Source organism: Bactrocera latifrons, unplaced genomic scaffold (assembly GCF_001853355.1).
Source record: "Bactrocera latifrons isolate USDA-ARS-PBARC rearing strain unplaced genomic scaffold, ASM185335v1 scaffold_2, whole genome shotgun sequence".
Taxonomy (NCBI): domain Eukaryota; kingdom Metazoa; phylum Arthropoda; class Insecta; order Diptera; family Tephritidae; genus Bactrocera; species Bactrocera latifrons.
The window spans coordinates 333,740-354,346 of NW_017535518.1; positions in this window are offsets into that span (position 1 = coordinate 333,740).

Below are 20,607 nucleotides of genomic sequence, written 5' to 3' on the forward strand. Positions count from 1 at the left end.
AAACTATGCTTGTAATATATTAATTATGAAATACTCATTTATCCAATATTATTATAGCCTTGTAAATATGTATATATTACGATTAAAATTACAGATTTAAAATTTCGTTAATACTGGAAAGTAGATACATATGTAGTATGTATGTTATGCTAAGAATTTAAGGTTAGGAATGTTTAAAAACAAACAACATTTTTGGACAAGCTGAAAAAGGACACATATACGAGTATATGATATACTGACAAAAAAATTTCCACTGGTAAGCATTTTTAACCATCATAATACAAGTATTTGCGTACTAAATTAACTTTTTTTTGAGAAGAGAGAACTTGTCAAAGTGGGATTCTTTAAAAATTTCCAACTATAAGGGGCTTATATCTAATATATCTTCTTGATGGACGTACACACCGCTTAAGTGGTTATAGTTGAGTTTACAACAGCACGCCAGTCTTTCCTTCTCCACCAGGTCTTTCCAACGGCGGGGAGAAGGTCTTCTTCATATCTGCTTGCTCTAGGCGAATACTCTCAGAGCTGGAGTGTTTTCATCCATTCGGACGATATGTCCAAGCCAGCGTAGTCACTATCTCTTAATTCGATGAACCTCGTACAGCTCAACGTTCCATCGAATGTGGTATTCGGGTTTGCCAAATCAGAAAGGACGATAAATTTTTCCGCAGAATAGAGAAAAAGGTGGCGATAAGCCTTTAAGGCTGGACATTTTCAAATATAAATTATTAATATTGCGAACTAATAAAGAGAGAATGGGAGAAATGGTTGGATCGTTCACTAAGTCATCTCCTTTGATGATAAATTTGAACACATCACCTGTGTATTGTCATCCTTTCTTGAAGCGCTTTGTTACTTACTAGCGACGAAAAGCGGGCTATTAACAAGAATGTAAAGAGCAAGTTGTCATGATCTTAAAATGATGAATCACAAGCTGTCCAGGTGCCACTGACAATTACTTGTTCCGGTCTCTACAAAATTTTTTAAATTTTTTTGCTAGGAGAACCTTTACCTCAAATCAGGATCTTGCCCGAAGGATATTGAATCAAAATGGTTAATACGTATATAATTTCTAAAAATTTTTTACACAAATAAAAATCATTTAAATTGCACTTTAAAAAACGAAATTACTTAGTGAACGACCCAACACATCTCAAGTCACAAATTTTAAAATTTTGAATTTTTTTTTTTTTATCGGATAATAAAAAAATAAAACCGTTTGACGGAGTACGTTGCCGTTGCTCTTCTTTGAGAGAGTTTATCAGTGGTGTGCAAGAACCTACAAATTTTTCGGATTAAAAAGCGAAAAAATAATCGTTTCTTTGACGCCGTCTAATATGTGACCTGGTCTACGAAAAGTAAGCTAACGTGCGAAAACTGGTTTTCTGGGAAACAGCTGTTAAAAATCTCATCTTCCATCCCAATCAACTAAAAAGTGAAAATTGATTTTTTGCATTTTTTGACACCTAAGCCCCCTTTCCGTAGACCAATTCACATATATTTTTAAATGGTGTTAAAGAACCTACTTTTCAGAATATAAATATAAATGTTTCGTATGCAAATTTATTTCTGAAAAACTATTAATTCGGGTAGAATCTATCAAATTCGGAGTCAGTAATTTTAATTTATGGAAAGTGAACAAAATATCTACCAATCTCTCTCTTTCCCTCTCCCTCGGTCGCTGTATCTCTACGTTAGTCTCCCTGTCTCTCTATATCTCTTTGAATCTTTAAATTGCTTCGAGCAGCAATGTCCATAGTCTAACCTTTATTCAATTGTCTGAATTAAGCAATGTAATGTTAAAAGATTGTGAACAACAACATATCCATTACGACATCATCGATCAATACCAACCTACACTTTTTTGTAGTACTTGGAAATTACTAATAACTATCATGAACTGGCAAAGATTGTGACATAAAACACATAATTTAGGACGACTTCCCAATCGCTTGAAAATAATATGCTTGTATGTAATAACTATAGAATTATATATGTACATTAGGGTGATTCAAAAAATAATAAATTTTTTCCTTTTGTACTCTGAAAAATAAGTTCCTAGACACCTCTCAGAAAGTCTCTCCAAAAACCTATGAGTTTCATCATATATAATGATTTTTTTGATTGAGTTATAAAATTCATAAGAAATAAAAAATTTTCCCAAAAATAGTCAAACTTCAAGCATTAATATCTTTTAAGCTGTTGGGTTTACGAAAAAATCGTACCGACCTGTTTTGTAGAGCATTCAATTTCCTACAAAATCTAAGCAATAAGATATTTTTTTAAAGTAGTTGGAGGCGAGATATAAATTTTTCTATATGATAATAAGAAAAAATAGAAAATTGTAAGTAGGAGGATCTTCCCGTTACAGTTAAGAACTCATTCTTCGAAAGGTTTCCTTAGAGGTGACTAGGAACCCCTTTTCAGAGTACCAAACGAAAAAAAATAATAATAATAATTTTTTTTTTGGAATCACCCTAATGTACATATATAATATTAAATAGATATACATATATTATTATAAATAATAAATATATATATAATACTAAAAAACTTTGTGCTGTAAATTCAATAATTAAAATAAAAGTTTATGTAAAAAATAACAATATCCTTAGAAAAATATATAATCAAAAAGTTATCTCATAGTAAATGTATTGCCAAAAGGTATATTATTTACCGAACTACTATTTACTTGCTACGGCAACTCAATTACTTTTAAGCTAAATTTAGACATAATGTTATTAATTAATAGCAACTTAATATATAATATACATTTAATCGATATAAAAAGAAGAAGTTGTTAATCGTCAGTCAATTCAATCCAAATAAAAATTAAAAATATGATTAATCAAATTGAAGTGAGACAATTTTATTTACAAACAATTTGGCGTGATATTAAACTAATTTATTATTATTTAACCTTTTGTTATTTTTACTAAATTCATTTATAATGTTTTTTAGTTAATAAATAGTTACTCTTCTTTATTGACATTAATTGCTTAGTCTGCTCTTATTGGAAAATTTACATGTACATTTACAAATATATTTCATGTCTTTCAACACCTTCTATAAAAATATTTTTTTATACTTTTACTATTCTCTTTTTTATTTGTTTATACAGTATTTACACTTTTTTCTTTCTCTTTTCATTTCTTCATTCTTTTCAAAGCTGAAATTCTTTTAATAATATTTTACTAATCTATTAAACTATTTTTTTTTTACTCTACGAAATTGTTATTATTTTTTTTTTATTATGTTTTTATACGTACATATGTTCAATTATATTTTTCTTTAATTTGTTTTGTTTCAGCTTTTAGTTTGATTTCAAGGGAATACAGTTTAAAGGGCGAATTCATCCATTAACAGCATAATTATATATTTTTAAAGGTAAATAAACAAAGATTGAAGAAGAAAATGGGTAAGTCAAGGCTGCTTACTTTTATTTACTCATAGTGCGAAAACAAACTCAAATGTAATTGAAGAACCATAAACTTGAAACACTTTATTGTTCAAGCTAGTTTCGCCCTTAAGTCAATATGCTGTAATTTTATACCCCGAACCATATACCAAGAAAAGAAAAAGAAACTTCGGATCCGATATAAATCATATAGCATACTATGCGCAAAAAATAGTAAGACTTTGTTTCCGGAAAACAACTATTCTTCAATGCGCATAGTGATTCACATTTAATGTCTTTAATTGACTCAAAACGGTTTCCCCGGAGCAGTCGTTTGAGTTGTCTAAATAGTCAGAAATCACACGGAGCTGAATCAGGCGAATACAATGCATGGATGCGGCATGATATTGGTAGAAAAATTTACTATGTTTCGTCTTAAACGCGTCGTATGGGCTTAGTGCTACAGTACTCATTTAAAAGAAAGGATGAAACAATCACTAAATCATTATGTGGGATTTAAGTAAATATGCTTGGTCACTGGTCTGAAAAAACGTCTTTGAGAAAACATCAAATAGTTTGATGAGAGGGTTGTTATTGTTGGAACAATTATCTGAGACCCGTCTTAGAAGAAAGATAGAATCATTATAATTTGATGTACTTAACAGTAGACCCCGGAAAAAATCTGCATCAACGGGTTCCAGAGTTCCAGAAGTTGGTTTAGAGACGGTGGTAAGTACAATATCAACTCTTTTGAACGTTGCAGGGCCTTCCATATTTCAACGTGCAGAAGTAAACAAAATCTTTCATAGGAAGTTATTTAGGGGTGTATCCATTTTAAGTTTGGTTGTTTAGGGTTAAGAGTCAGATCATCTTTGCTTCAAGCGAAATCGAAATTTCCTTACACAATATGTTCTGACCCAATACAAAAAAAAAAAAAAACAAAATCAATCATAGCGTAGAGTCGTCCTTTCATGGACTTTTTCATTTTTGTGAAGCCACAGACAGCCAAGCCTTTGAAATACGGTGCAATAATATGTCATTGTTGTCCAAATATTCGCGCACAAACAGCGTTGCATGAGCAGAGGCATTATTAGGGTGCAAAATTCAATTTTTGTTCTTACACAAATCCAGAAGTTTCTGGCGTATTGCTTCGCTCAAATTAAGTATAACTCGCAGGTTATATTTTTAATTGACGTTACAACCCTTTGGCAAGTACTCATGAAGCACGACGCCCTTGCAATCGAAGAAAAGTGTTAGCAAAACATAAGGTTCAACCTAACTTGACGAGCTTTTTTCGGTCTTGGCTCATGTGGCAGCTTAGATTTGGAGGATTGAGTTTTGGTTTTCACATCATAAACATAAACCCCCGATTCTTCACCAATTAGAGCAGATCTAAGTCGACGCGGACTAAGTCCTATATCTCATGAGCAATGTCAATGCGACGCCATTTTTGTCGGAAGTGGGCAATTTTGGCCCAAAAATCGAAGGCTATCTACAACATGTTCAAGCAAAATAGCTATCAAAAATTAGCTTAATATTCAAAATGGTTATATTGTCAGCATAAATGAGCGAGACTTTTTATCCAAACCTCGCATACAATTTTAGACAGTTTTAAAAACTTAGAACTAGTGTATTTAAGCTTAGTGGTCTCCCATAGTTTAAGGCCGTTTCTAAGACCATTTTGTTGGTGTACTATTTCAGCCGACTTCTTTAGGAGCTCCGTAGCTCACTCTCTACACTTGGTACTCAAAAATTTACTGAAATTTCGTGACTTTCCGTTGTAAAGTTCGTCGTATGCCGCAGACACAGCTTGGACAAAAGGCAATAAAAATCCGTCACGGTCAGGAAATTACAAAACCAAAGACAATACCATAGACACACGCACATAAGGTATGCGACGACAGACGGTCATTTTCACTTACACACGACCGTGTACTAAAGACGAACTACACCTACGAGCGGCATGAAAATCGAAGTTGCAACATCCACGCTGTCGCCAACGAAAGTTCGTGTAATACTGTAACGGTGAATATGCATGGATTAGTCAAGTACAAGGCAGCACGTTGCCCACGAAAGGCCGTAGCGCTGGGCGTGGGCAAGAAGTCGACGTAAGTATTGTTACTTTTAGAGACGTAGGCGAAGGTGATGCAGAACTCGTGTGTGTGAGTGTTGACGGTATGCATGCAAAGGGCAAAAAGTTGATGGAGAAGCTTGGATAACATTTGGCTTGATGATCGAAAAACGCGAAGCCACACATGTAAGAATCTACTTACACCGAAGTGGCGTCAAGTGAGACGATTGACCTAGGCGAACGCCATAACCGCAGCAGTGGCGGTCAGAGGAAAGCGTGAGTGCGAAAAACAAGAAATTAGTGTGGCAAGCAGCAGAAGTGTATACGTGGGAGCATAAATGAAAGTGTTGTAAAGGTACGCGAAATGACCTGAAGGATGCCACCGAAGAGTTGGTGGCGTTGCATGAAAGCTTGATATGTATCCCACCTTCTAAGCCGTATTCATCGATTTTTTTTTTTTTTGATTTTTGTTGCCATCCTCCAGTTATCCGCCTCTTTGCATGTCTACGTGCTCATCTTTGCCCCTGTTGTTCCCTTGGCTTGCGCGCTCGTTTGTTTTTTTCTTGTCAGGTTAATCATGCATTGATGATGTTACGCGTTAATACCTTCATGTGAGCTGGACCACGTGTTTCGGCAACGCCACGACGCCGCCAATGCAATCACACTTAACCACCCTCAGCGCTGCCAGACCTTCGTGCTTCGCTGCTTGAGTGGCGGACGCGCGGACCTGTATATACTTGCCTCTACACACATGCACTCATACACTGCTTGCACGTAACGTGCATACACATATCACACTTGCAACATGGAAAGTGCAACAAATTCAGCGCGCATCGAAGGAAGTGGTTTACTTTAGCAGCACTCAGCGCACTGGCCTGTATACTATGTCTCTAAGTGTGTGGGCGTGTGTGTGTAGTTGTAAATATGTGCTTACCGCTTTGTTTGCTCGCCAAAGCGTACTAGACCCGTAAAATTGATTGCCAACGGAAGCTGGAAAGTTGCACGTAACTTTTTTCCTTGCTATCTTCACTCTTGTTCTTATTGTTGTTGTTGCTGCCATGTCGGTTGGTGAAATGGTCTCAGTTTATCGCCGCTCCGTGTACGGCTTTCACCGTTATGCCGGCGTATTTGCACAGTTGCTTGATGAGTTTGTCTATGTGTCTGTTGCAAGCTCTTCGCACATTCGTTATATCCATATATGTATGTGTGTGTGTTTGTTGCGCGTGTATCCATGTAAAGGTGTTTAAGTATGTACATACATATATGGGGGTATACTTTCATTTGGTGTAAATTGAAAATAGGATTTATTGACATGGCGTGTCCTGTCGCGATGCCACACTTAATCGTGCGTTGCATGTACCTCAATTTGTATGTATGTATATGTGTGTAAATATATGTACATATATACTAATATAATGTGTATAATACTACTTGTGAGTGATGTAGTTAGAGTTAAAATGTGATTTCGGAAATTGTGAAGTGATCAAATTTGAACCGGACTGACAAAAACTTAGAGTTTCACTATTCTAATATAAATCTTTATTAACGCCTTTAATATCCAATAAAAATATGATTTCGGAAATTGTCAAGTGATCAAATTTGAACCGGACTGACAAAAACTACAATTTTGCGAATCTTATACAAATGCTTATTAACGCTTACAAAATCACAAATTTTCCATAGACTTATTATAAGCTTTGACTAGTATGGCTTACACTGTTTTCAGCGAACTCTCTAACTCTCTTTGTTTCGGTTTCAGCTCATTTGGGGGTATATACCGTTCGCTATATTGTTATACAGTACCGACTTCATATTCATAAAACCATGCCTCGTCATCAGTAATAATGCGCTTATTGAATGTATGGTCCTCCACTACCTCAAGACACTACACGACTCGACAGTTTTTGAAAAAAATTAAGATCTTTTGGTACGATTCATGCTCAAACCATTAATTAAAATGCGTTCAGTTGATCCACAAAATATGTTGATATCTTCTTCTATCTCTCTGATGCCAGCCGTACCATTTTCAAGCGCTGTTTCTTTAATTTTTTCTATGTTATTGTTGTTGGCAAAGACGTTTGAATGATCAGACAAAACTTCGATGCCTTTATCAATCTGTTTTCATAGTTCGTCGTAAACAAATAGCAGCAGCAACGTTAAAAGCCTACCGCATTTAGTACTTTCAATTAATTTTGTGTTCCTTCCATCAGCTTAGTAAGTTGCTTTTTGCTACACAAAACACAAGATTTATAGAAATACCCGTCGCAGTAGCCAAAAAAGATAGTATTCGACGAAGATACTCGTATAAATAGGTACCATAGTCAAAAGGCTTACTTCTAAGAGACCAGTGCCACTGCACAGAAATACTTTATCCAAAGTAGTCATTCGGATAATTTCACAAGGCGTGGCGATTGTATAATCTAGAAGAAATTTGCATAAAGTAGACGTTGGGTAATACCAAAAGCTCTGTCAGAAATGGAAAGGATCTCTCCGAGCCGTTCGATGCCAAACGAAGTTTCAAACAAAGCGTCTTCCTATCCTGCGACTTCTTCAAACTACTACTGGCGTACGCCGATGACGTCGATATCATTGGCAATAACAGCAACCGCGCTGTTGGGTTGATTCCGCTTTCTTCAGACTGAACAAAGAAGCGAAGCAAATGAGTCTGGCAGTGAACGAGGGCAAGATGAAATATCTCCTGTCATCAAACAAACAGTCGACGCACTCATGGTCATAACTTCGAAGTCATAGATAATTTCGTCTATCTTAAAACCAGCATTATAACACCAACATCAACGTCAGCTCGAAATCCAACGTAAAATAACTCAATCCAACAGAGGAAGAGAAAGACCAGATGGAAAAGAACCTGTTTACACTTGGAATCCCCAATCGTTGCCAATGAGTGAAAAGGAAGGATGACGCGCTGTTGTAAACTCGACTATAATTACTATATTGTCTACGACAATAAAAAAAGAAGAAGAAACCAAGTAGACATTTTAATTTGGAAGCAAATAATCTTGTCCATTTATTGCGAAGGATATAAAGTCGATACAGAGTATGACTAGGTGTACGGAGTTACAAACTCAATCATGGACGGATATACTCAAAAAGACATAATAACTCAAAAATGTGCTATTTTAGGCATAACCTTTCATATGAAAATATTTTCTAAAAAATGCATAAGCCGTTTGAAGTAGACTGAACATTTCAAGTTCCCTCCAATATACCCACCATAATAAAGACAAGAAGTTCGGCCAAACATCTAGGGCAGCTTTAAGAGGTTATTAAATATATATTCCATTAATTTTTGGTTTCCATTTGAAGAAAAGTGTTGTAGAGTCGCAGCGAATGCTTGTCGAGACATATGGTGATCATGCTGTACCAGAAGCAGCATGCAAAATATGATTTCAACAGTTCAGAGAAAATTATTTTGTTGTATGAAGACGCCGAAGTACAAGCAATATTAGATGAAGATAATACTGCACCTACCTTTCAAAGCTATGGAAAAGCTTCAAAATTGGAAAATGGTTGCCACATAAAAATAAAAGATAAATGAAAAATCGAAAAAACACTTCTGAAATTTGGTTCAAAGACAAGAAAGAAAATAGCAATTTTGCGTTGAATTCTCAATGCGGAAAAAAATGGATTTAGTTGAAGAATTCTAAGAATCAACAGCGACTGCAAAATATATCGGTTTGGTAAAAATGCAATGCTCTGTTTTTGGTATGACCAAAAGGGCGTAGTATATAATGACCTTAAACCGGATGATACTAATCGCATTGTTCGCAAAACGACCAGTAAATTTGTTACATGACAATGCACCTGCACACAAAGCAAACTCTGTTCAGAATAAGAGCAAAATACATGACAGGGAGCCCAACCGCTGTATTCAGCCGACATGGCCCCTGCCGATTACCATTTGTTTTTATCGATGGGACACACATTGGCAGTGTAGCTTGTTGCTATTGTGAGGGTATATTCATCACACCAGACTTATGTAAGCCCAAGCCTCTGGTAAAGTCGATTTTTACAAACTTCTCTTGTGGCGATATTTTCACCAGCAAAATTATACGCTATGGACAGGAACAACCATTAATCACTTGGTGTCAGATTCAACTAATACGATGGACGCATAAAAGTCTCCCGACCAAGCTCACCGAGCTACTAGTGGAGCAAATTCCTCAAATCAAAGCTGGCCTTACTTGGGCACTTTCTTCCTGCATACGGTTAAATTTTTTTACTATATTGGTCCGAATTAGGAGTTTGGAGATAAAGGAGTTGCTCATTGTAGATGATTCTTTGCCAATCTCTCCAAAAAATTTGCAAAACCTTTTCGACCGCCTGGCCTGGCCAGGCCACCGTTTGTGCCAACTGATTGTGATTCTCGTGGTTGACTGTGATTCTTCGCTTGACGTTCTCGTAAGAGCTACTTTTCATCTCCGCTTTAGATATAGATCGATTTGGTTGCGATTAAATAGGTATTTGCTAATGGAAGTTCGGTGACAGAATGGCCCGTTCTCGTTGACTTGTGAGGCACCAATACAACCCACTTATACTCAGCCTTATTCAAATTATTCCAAACGTTCATTTGTGCAAGCGACAATTTCCATTATTTTTTTGTTATGTTCGACAATGGACTAATAGAGCTTTTTTTCAAAAATTATTAGCATGTTCTTTTCGAGGTTCCCAAGAAAAAATCCAGGAATTAGCGGAATTTTAATGGAGAATGTTTATCATCACTCGAGAGAACATTCTTTGGCATTAATTTTTTGAAGATTATCATTTGAAATGTGGGCTCTTGAATTCCTTGAGGTTGTTGATCGTTCCAAATGTGACAATTTTGATTGTTTACATACCCATTGAGCCAGAAATGGGCCTTATCGCTTAACAAAGTTTGGCTCAGAAAATGTTCTTGGAACTTGAGCTTGGATGCGCCCGTAGAATGAACCAATGTTGCTTAAAACGGTCGAGGAGCTTCAGTTCTTGTACTAGCTCTCATTTTAAGAACTCGATATAAAATGCGCCAGGTCATGCAAGTGACTCTCCACGGTCTTTATGCACACTCTCAGCTATGGCTGCTAAATTTTCTTCACTGCATGCCGGACGTGGTCTTTTTAGTCGAATAGTGTTCAATAATGAATGCTGGGACTCAAGATGGGTGATGTACGTTCAGTGGGCCGATTCTGTTGACCATAAGTTGAGCGAAGCCCGCGAAACACATTCAAACAATAAAGTCGAATGATTCAGGCGTAAGTCTTTCAATAATGAAATGCCAAATAATACTGAACAAAAATAACATGACAACTTGACATGACCACGCGTGATCTGTCAAAAACAGATCTACTTGGATCACCCTTTAAATACGTGAAAAAAGAATTTTTTGTCAGTCCGTATCAAATTTGATCAGGTGATAAGTATGTACCTACAAATGTAATGTGGATAAAATTTAAATATTTTATTACTTTTATCTCTAAAATCGTTGAAGTGTGAGAATCGCTATGGGACAAGCAGTTGTCGTCCGCCTAATAATAAAATTTCCTTGCAACATTTTATATATTTAATATGTGTGTTGCATAAATTAGCAGCCGAAGAACAACTTATGCAATGTAAGAAAACCTTCACATCAGCTAACGGTAAATACCACAAACATCTTAGCCATGTCCTTTTTCCAATACAAAATAGAAGTAAAATTCGCAAAAGTATAAATAAATAATACGAAAACGATTTTGCTGCACATCAAACATCAGCGATAAGTAATATCAAAAAATATTTATGTCTACTTAGAGCAATAATGTATGTGCCGTAAGGTGCTTTGCGCACATGACAACGGAAATGCACACACATACATACACGCTTGTCTATAAAAGTAATGTTGAAGACCTTTACAAAAGCTCGGTGGCATGCAAAATCGAAGGCTGTCAACCAATGTGTCCACAGCACAGGCGAGTTTTCATGGGTGTGTATGTATGTATGTATGTATATGTGTCTTCCCATAACATGTGTCATATATTAATAATATTTTATTTAAATGTCCAAGACATCTCGTTGAAGACATAAGCCCACACACATCATTGCGACATCAAAATGTCTTGGCAGACATGACGCAAAGCTTCAGCAGGCATCACAATGTCATATTCTACACATTCTTTATGTCTATGTAGTTGCTGCAATAACAATAGCAACAAAAGCGGTCGTAAGGTGGTCGGAGTGCGGTCAGCGAGCTGTACAATTGCGCCCAAGGATACTTGTCTTTGCTAATCCTTTAACCACACGGACACTAGCGGACAAACACGGGTTAAGCACATACAAACATATACATGGAGGAGGCACTCATATACACACACATAGATGAGTAATGCAACATCTTATGTCGTTGTCTATAGCTGATTTGCTCTGCCAAACCCTTTGGCTATTCGTCATTTGCACTCAAAGTAATTCAAGTATGGAAGTGTCTATATATTTATACCCCTAACGAAATATATTAAGTTTGTAACACCCAGAAGGATGCGTCGGAAATTCCATCAGATATACATATATAGTATAAGGTAGCAGTAGACCTGCTGCTCCGGATTGCAGCCTCCTAATTGGTCGAGGAGTGCTTAACCTCGCTATGAATAGTATCGAGTGTATTTATGATAAGACTGGTATAGGTGCCGGGCGATAGCGAAATCACGTTAAGACTGATTGCAGGAGTTCTAGTGATCTCTTTGCCATCAGTAAGGTCCATGCTGTAAGGGTGGGAGTCCTACCAGACGCCATTTGCAGCAGCTGTTTGGAAGAAAATGAGGTGGATACGACTTAACACAACCTTCTTGACTTTCCCGCGTTTGGAAGGTCAAGACTTAAACACTTGGGAGTGCATATCTTCAGACATCTCATCGAACTGGCGGAAGCTGAAATTAAGTGCCTATGCAAACTTGTATGAGCTAATCTATAAGTCCGAACGCAGGAGTTCATATTTTCCATGGCTTCACAAAGGACTACATATACCAGTCCACGGCGATGATCGATGAGCCATCTAACCTACCTAACCTATAGTTTAAGTAATTCATACATGTTAATCTCTCTGTCTGTTTGTACATACGCGAAATAGTCCCAGTTGCTGAGTTATGGTTCGAAAATTTTGCACGTACCCTTTTCTCACCAAGAAGCTGCTCATCTGTTGGAACGGCTGATATCGGAAGGCTGTAGGATAAAGCTGCTATAGAAACTGACCGATCAAAGTCAACTTTATGTATGGAACTTTTTTTATTTGTGTAGGGTATATTATAGCTTCCGTGGCTAGCTTTTTCTTATTTTCATTTATATTTTAGATTTATATTTTTCTAACCATTTATTTTAAGTCCAGAAAAAAAGGTAGAAACAAAAAATGGGAGCGAATTGTTGGGTATACTTTTCATTGTTACTTTTCTTTGCTTTAATATCGCTTTATTTTTCTTTATTATCCTTTTATTTTTGTTTATTATGCCTTTATGAATAGTAAAAGTGTTAAGTCGAGCATATTTAAGAGAATGGAAATAGCGAGGAAGAGTGTCGGTACGGCATACTTTATCCGATTATCGCGTTGCTAAATTTATTGTTAATATTTTTGCTTTATTTTTTCTTATCGCAGTTGAAATAAATTTTTTTCCAGAGGCATGCAAAGGAATGTGCCAATGAATATAGAGCAGAAAATATTTAGAACAACAAGATACTTCAAATTTAATAGGAAATGTTTATTATCATTCGAAAGAACATTCTTTGGCATTTATTTTTTAAAGATTATCTCTTTCAAATGTTGACCACGGCTGCGTTGAGTCCAATTTGCGATAATTCGTTCGAGCATTTCGACTGGTAACTGGCGAATGACACGCCTGATGTTTTGCTCCAACTTCTGAATAGAAGCGTGGCTGTCCGCATAGACACTAGACCTTATATATCTCCATACAATCTTGATGGCCAATCGATCGTCCCAAAACGTGAAATTATCTGCTCACCGAAGTATTCTCTAAAAAAAAATGCATTGAATGAAGCGAAGTGAGTTGTGGCGCTGTCTTGTTGAAACCAAATGTCGCCGAGATCACAAGTTTCAATTTCAGGCATCAAATAGTCGGTTATCATGGTGAGATAATGGTTGGCGGTTGCATTGTTGCGAAGACTGCTTTCAGACTCCGACAAACTAAACACATTATTCCTCCCAGGGAGGGAAATTCCGAAATTCTCTCTCACTTCGATTGCATTCCTGGTAACTTGGACCACTGCGCCATGGAATTTATTTCTAATGGTTTCTTCTGCGCGCAAATATTTCCGAGGGATATGTAGGTAGGAGGAGTAGCTGCCGCTGTGAGCATTTTAATGGATAGATCGAAACTTAAAGGGAATATTGTAAGGGGAGTCTTATATCAACAGATCTCAATCAAATATTTATTTAGACTGTCAGACCACTGTATTATCCTACAAGTAGAAGTGCGAGCCACCAAGTTAACAGCAGATGCACTGTTTCATTCACTATATATGTATGACAGTAGAGCCGCAATACAAGCCTTGAGCTTTCTGACAACCCGCTCATAGCTGGTCAAGATGTGTAAGACCTCATTAGCAAAAGTCTCAAGCTTCTTCGATATTAGATCTGTTTTTGTGTCTGCTCACAGCGGATACATTGGAAATTGCAAAACTAAATAGGAGTTAGTAGGAGCGCTGGACATCACAACAGCTTGACGTTATCAGCTATATGAGTGAGATTATTCGGGGCCCTACGGTTATAAAACGTATTACCTTAGCTAATCTAAACTAGGGACTTTAATACTTACAAGTATAGACAGATTGAACAAAGTGGAAGGTAATCAGAGTTTGCTCACAGTACGCCTTCTATCATTATGCGGTTATTTTTCACAAATTATAAGAGATTTTTAAATAAACGGACCTTAGTTGCTTTTTCGTAGCACATTTGGATAAGAGGTTCACTTTTGAAAAAGAGTTGTAGCCGACTTCCGCAAGCTGACGTTGAGCAATACCAAAAGCTCCGTCAGACTGGGGAAGGACTTTTCCGAACGGTTCGATATCAAACGTTCAGAGAAGGCGACTCCCTATCATGCAACTTCTTCAATCTACTGCTGGAGAAAATAATCCAAGCTGCAGACCTGAAAAGAGAAGGTACAATCTTCTACATCATGACATCGACATCATTGGGAATAACAACCGCGTCGTTAGTTGTGCTTTCTCTAGACTTAACAAATTAGCGAAGCAAATAGGTCTGATAGTGAACGAGAGAAAGACGAAATATCTCCCGTCATTAAACAAACGTCCGTCGCACTCGGGACTTAGCTCATACTTCACTGTTCACAATCATAACTTCGAAATAGTAGATAATTTCGGCTATCTTGGAGACAGGATTAACACCAACAATAACGTCAGGCTCGAAAACTAACTCAGAACAATTCTTGCAAATTGGTGCTTTTTCGAACGGAATATGCAATTGAAAAGTGAAGGCCTCTCTCGACGAACAAAGACCAAATTCTAAAAGTCCCATACCATCTCCGTCCTACTCTATGATTCAGAGGCATGGAGGGGAATAATGACAAGACCTGACTAGTCGATCTTAGAAGTTTTCGAAAGAAAGGTTCTGCGAAAGATTTATGGTTCTTTGCGCATTAGAAGCGGCGAATACCGCAGTTGATAGAACGATGAGCTGTACGAGATATGCGACGAAATTGACATATTTCGGCGAATTAAGATACAACGGCTGCGGTGGCTAGATCATGTCGTCTTTTTGGATGACAACACTCCAGCTCTGAAAGTATTCGCGCCATAACCCGCCAGTGGAAGCAGAAGAAGAGGAAGACCTCCACTCCGTTCTCCGAGATGAGATGGGGAAGGAACTGGCTACACTTGGAATATCTAATTGGCGAAAGGAATAACGTCTGTCGCGCTGTTGTAAACTATAATTGTGTAAGCTTTATCTATGAAAATAAAGAAAAAGTTGAGTATTTTAACAATTGTTTCTTTATTTATTTTGCTTATGTTACATAAACATATAATATGTATGTATATTTGCAATAATCCTTTACGCACTAATTTCATTAATTAATTTTAATTTACATATACATATATTTTATTATTTGCTTACAGTTAGATATATGTATATATTGTGAATGGCTGTGCTCTTTATGGTCATAATTGTTAGGAGTTGATTTTATTAATAATATTTTTTGTTTCTGTTTTTATTTTCTACTATTGTTTTTTTTTTTTTGTGTTTTTTTTTTTTTTTTTTTTTTTTTTTTTTTTTTTTTATTTTTTTTTTTATTTTTAGCAACAGATTTGAGAATGCTTTAGCAAAGCTTGCCTTCTTTTATGCTTCGAATATGCCATTGCAACTAAAGTTTATTTGGATAAAGTAGGGTTAAGGGATTACATGGGTTTCCTCGTTTAAAAAACAGTTATCTTTCAACAATTTTTCCCCATAGCATAAAAATGAAATATTTCATAAGAATTTTTTATTGTTATAAAAATTTACTATTTCAAACTCGTCCATTGGGATGCCATTCATTTCCGGTGACCCCCCGTATAAAAGATGGATGGATAACAAGGTCATCTAATATGAAATAATAAGTGTTTTAGGTAAATCTTAGCTTAGAACTTGGGCGAAGGAAAAAACTTAAAATTGAATTTTTACGGACACTTTTACAAAAAAAAAAAAAAAAAAAAAATCAGTGAAAATTTCGCGATTTTTTTTTTCAWGCAGTTCTAATTATAAAAAAAATCCTTCAAATCTTTACGAATTGTAGCTCAAAATCTGTGTAAAATTTCAGGAAGATCGGTTGAGTAGTTCGCGAGACTCTTCCCACCGACTTTAAAAGCACAGTTTCGAGAAAGACGCGTTTAAAGACGGCGCACTAGGCCTGGCTATATATCGAGCGCACAAGTTCTCAAGGCTGTATCTCCGAAACTATTACTCGAATCAACTTGAAAATGTAAGAAAATATTTTAGAGGTGTTGTAGAATTTAATAACACAATAAAAAAATAAATTTTTTTTAAACCCGTAAACACATGTAACCCCTTAAGGGGTTAGGGTTATTCAGAGGCACGAAGAAATGGGAATTTTCAGTATTTTTGTTTTTGCTATTAAATCGTGTTATTTTACAAAAGTAATAATATGGCATTATTATGGAATGTGCTCACTTAAAGTCACGAAAATTTCCAAAATAAAAGTTGTTTGTGTTGAACCTGTTACAAAAAAAGGTACCTGACAACCATAATTCCTTAGAGATTCATCAACAATCAATCGGACAGGGAAAAATTATTATTTAAATAGATAATAATAATAAATAATAAGTGCCCGAGCTCTCTTTGTTATCTGTCGAATAACTCAAAAACTAATTATTATTTTATATATTTTTAAGATATTATACATAACGATAATGCAAAAAAAAAAATTTAACCCCTTAAAGGAGAGATAATTTGTATTCTCTCTTCGTTTGTTTGGTTTGCAACAGTGATAAAGGCAACACACACAATTTTTGTTCTTTCTGTTCTTCAGTTTGCAATTCCATCTGTTGAAAATTGCTGTCGAAAGTACAGTTTTGCTCAAATCACTAACTCAAACTGAGCTCAGTTTTCAATTTTTTTATGCGTTCCAAGTTTGAAAACTGTTTATATGAAATTTTTTCTCAAAATATAATAAAAATGTTGTGACAAATATTTTTAAATTCTTATTTAACTCATTATTATTCGTATTATAATAGTATAATAATTTTAATATTTTTGTTTTCAATTTTTTATTTTCTTTTATTGTAACTGCTTATCCTCCCAATCAGCCCAATATATAATATTTTCAAAAATGCTCCACTAACGAATTTTATAAATTTTGCTACAATTCATTTAAAATGTGTGCATGTGTGTGTGTATTTCCTCATTTGTGTGTGTGTGCCTCGCGTGTTCGGTGTGCATGCGTGTGTTTGAGCCTTGAACGCTGCATATTTTGTAATTTTCAATAAATTTCGCCAACATACTGCACTTATTTATTTAATTTATTTCTTTTTCATTTTTATTTTAAATCTATTTTTTTTTTAATTATTTTATTTTCCTTTTCCAAATTATTTTATTTCCGCTTACAATTTATATATTTTCCCAAATATATTTTATTTGTCCAGCTTTGTTTTGCCAACCATATTTCTAATGCATTTTTGGTATTTCTAATTATTTTTTACTATTATTTGTCAACTTGCACAAAATTTACATACAATTTCCTCGCATTTGCCATAATATTTGTTTATGCACCCAACCGCTTTGTAATAGACGCAATTTTTTAACTTTTTTATTATATTTTTCATATTTGTAATTTTGCTGCTAAAATTTGGCCGCGCTTGCTGAGCTCACTAGTAACGCAAATGTTTACCTTTGTCGAAATAACTAAAGTTGCTTATGTTTTTGAAATAATTTGTGGTTTCATTCCCAACATTTTCAATATATAATTTTTTTTTCTTCCAAATTTTTGAGAATAATTTATTTACTTCTTACATTGCTAATATTTTTACGTATAAATATTTTTTTTATTTTCAACAAATGTTGCTAAATGAATAAGCATATGAGAAACTTAATTCATTGGAAGGTTATTTTGGAATGGAAAATATTGATATAAATTTGTTTTAGGGAGTTTCTGAAAATTTTTTTAGTAAATCGTGGCAAAAAGCATCAGGAAGTTCCCCGAATAAATAATATCTCGAAAAAATGTATTTTGCTCAATTGTTAGGACTGTCCTTAATCACTGTGGCAAATATTATATGAGCGCGATCTGTCAACCAGCTCGTTTACAGCAGCTGCTTAAGTCGGTACGCCTCAGTAGTGCGTTGCGTTTGTTTTAAAATTTGTACTTCTAACCCAAAATTCGTGTGCTGAATCCTTGCAAATGTTGGAAAAGGCTTACTGTGATTCAGTTTTATCGAAAACCACAAGCCTACAAGTGGTACAAAACCTTCAAAGACGATCCAGAAATCATTGAAGTACAAGGCATTTCTGGACGACCTTTGACATCTTCAACTGATGAAAATATTTCAAGTAAAAAACTGACAGATATGATGTTTGAGTTTTGTCTGGCGAGTGTTAGAGAGATGGCAAGAAAGCTCGACATCTCTCGCGACTCCGCTCGAATGATTTTCGTGGGTATTTTGAGTATGAAATATGTTCTTATCCCGATCGAGCTGAATTTTTTTTCAAAAAGAGTATCGTAAACATGTCTCTTTGGACATCGTTTATCGTGCGTATTCCGATACCGCATTCATGGAGAGCGGAGGGAAAAAACGACCCGAGACCAAAACACCTACATCAAAGCCGCAAAAACACTGAGGTGATGGTGATTGCTTTTTTTCGAGCCAAATTTTGTTCAGCGATGAAGACCATTTCTGGCTCTTTCGTGAGCAGATAATTTCATGTTTTGGGCCGGTCGATTGGCCAAGATCGCGTTATGTCACACCGTTAGACTTTTTCCGCTGGGGATATGTATAGTCTAAAGCCAATATGAACAATACCGCTTTGATTCAATCCATGGAGCCTGAAACATCACGCGTGTCATTGGCCAGTTACCAGTCAAAGTGCTCGAAACAGTTATTGAACATTGAATTCAACGGATGGACCATCTGCGACGTTGCCGCGGTCAACATTTGAAAGAAATAATCTTCAAAAAATTAATGCCATAAAATGTTCTTTCGAATGATAATAATCATTCACCATTAATTTGACTATTCTGTGTTTCTTTAAAAAAAGTAGAAAACCCCGAAATTAATCATAGTTACAAATATCCGTTATTATTTTCATAAATGTATTAAAAAAAAAGAACGGTCTATGACAATGATTTAGAAAATTATCTGAAATATATTTGAATATATGGAAGTGTAATTTGCCTGTAAATATGTAAAAAATATACCTTCCGTCAGTGTTTTGGTGCCAACAAGACAACGATCCAAAACATACTGCGATCATAGTCAAAGAATAGAGCTTCAGACTCTCCCACAATCCTCCGATATGAACCCCTTAGCAGACTTATGATCTATTGGATATGAAATTAAGCTAAAAAAAATACAGTCCCCGTACCAAAGAAGAACTAATAAAGGAGAATATCAAGATATGGCATGCAAGCTGTAATAGATGCAGCAGGTGGAAACAAAGCCTAATAAATTAAAGAAACAAATTTATGTGAAGAAAATTGTTTTTTTCCATTTATCAATAATTTTAGATTTTTGCTTAAGTTTGTGCTTAATATTAAAAAAGAAAATAATTAATTAATGTTCATGAACTGTGCGCAAAATTATATCCGAAGTGGTTAGGGCACTATAGACCAGTGTTATAATAAAGTGAAGATCTTGCGATATTAAATTAACACGAATTTTTATAATTTGTATCGAATTTTTTGATTGAATACGTATAGAAATACCGAAAATAGTCTAAATATTGAAATCATGTGCTTTCCATCTAATATAGGGAATTATCAATCAAAACCACATAGTCTGATCCAAACTTCGAGATGACGGTTTGTAAAAAATTCCGACAACAGTTTGTATAGCAATTTTCCTCACCAATTCAAAACACCAGAAAATTTAAATATTTTTTTTTTTTGTTTTTTTTTTTTCAACTAATTTCTCTAATATATTTTGCAATTTTATAAGCATAAACATGTCATTGCCTTTATCGCTAAATTTTCTAATACAATTTGTCTTAATTTGTTGCCTTTTCATTTCGTAATACTTTCGTCATTAATATTTTTTTTTTTTTATAGCACGAATACATGCGAATATGTGTTTTTTAATAATTGTGTTTTTTATTTCTTAATTTTTAAATAAATTAATATTTTAAATAAATTGATGACCTTCATGAAATATGCATATTCGCATTATTTTGTTATCATTTCCATGTTTGTAGCAATAAAATTTCTATACATATTACTTCTTTGGCACATTTGTCTGTTTGTTTACGAAAGCAAATGCGAGCCAAAAACATATGTGCATACATTCATAATAACAAGTGCCGCACGAATCTTTCGCATCTCCGTTGTCACGGTCAACCAATGGCCGAAGCTCTCGTATTGTCAAAGAGTCATCACAACGTTGTGTTGYTGGTAGAAAATCCGAGCTGTGCCGAAAGAAACTAACAAACGATCGGCAATTG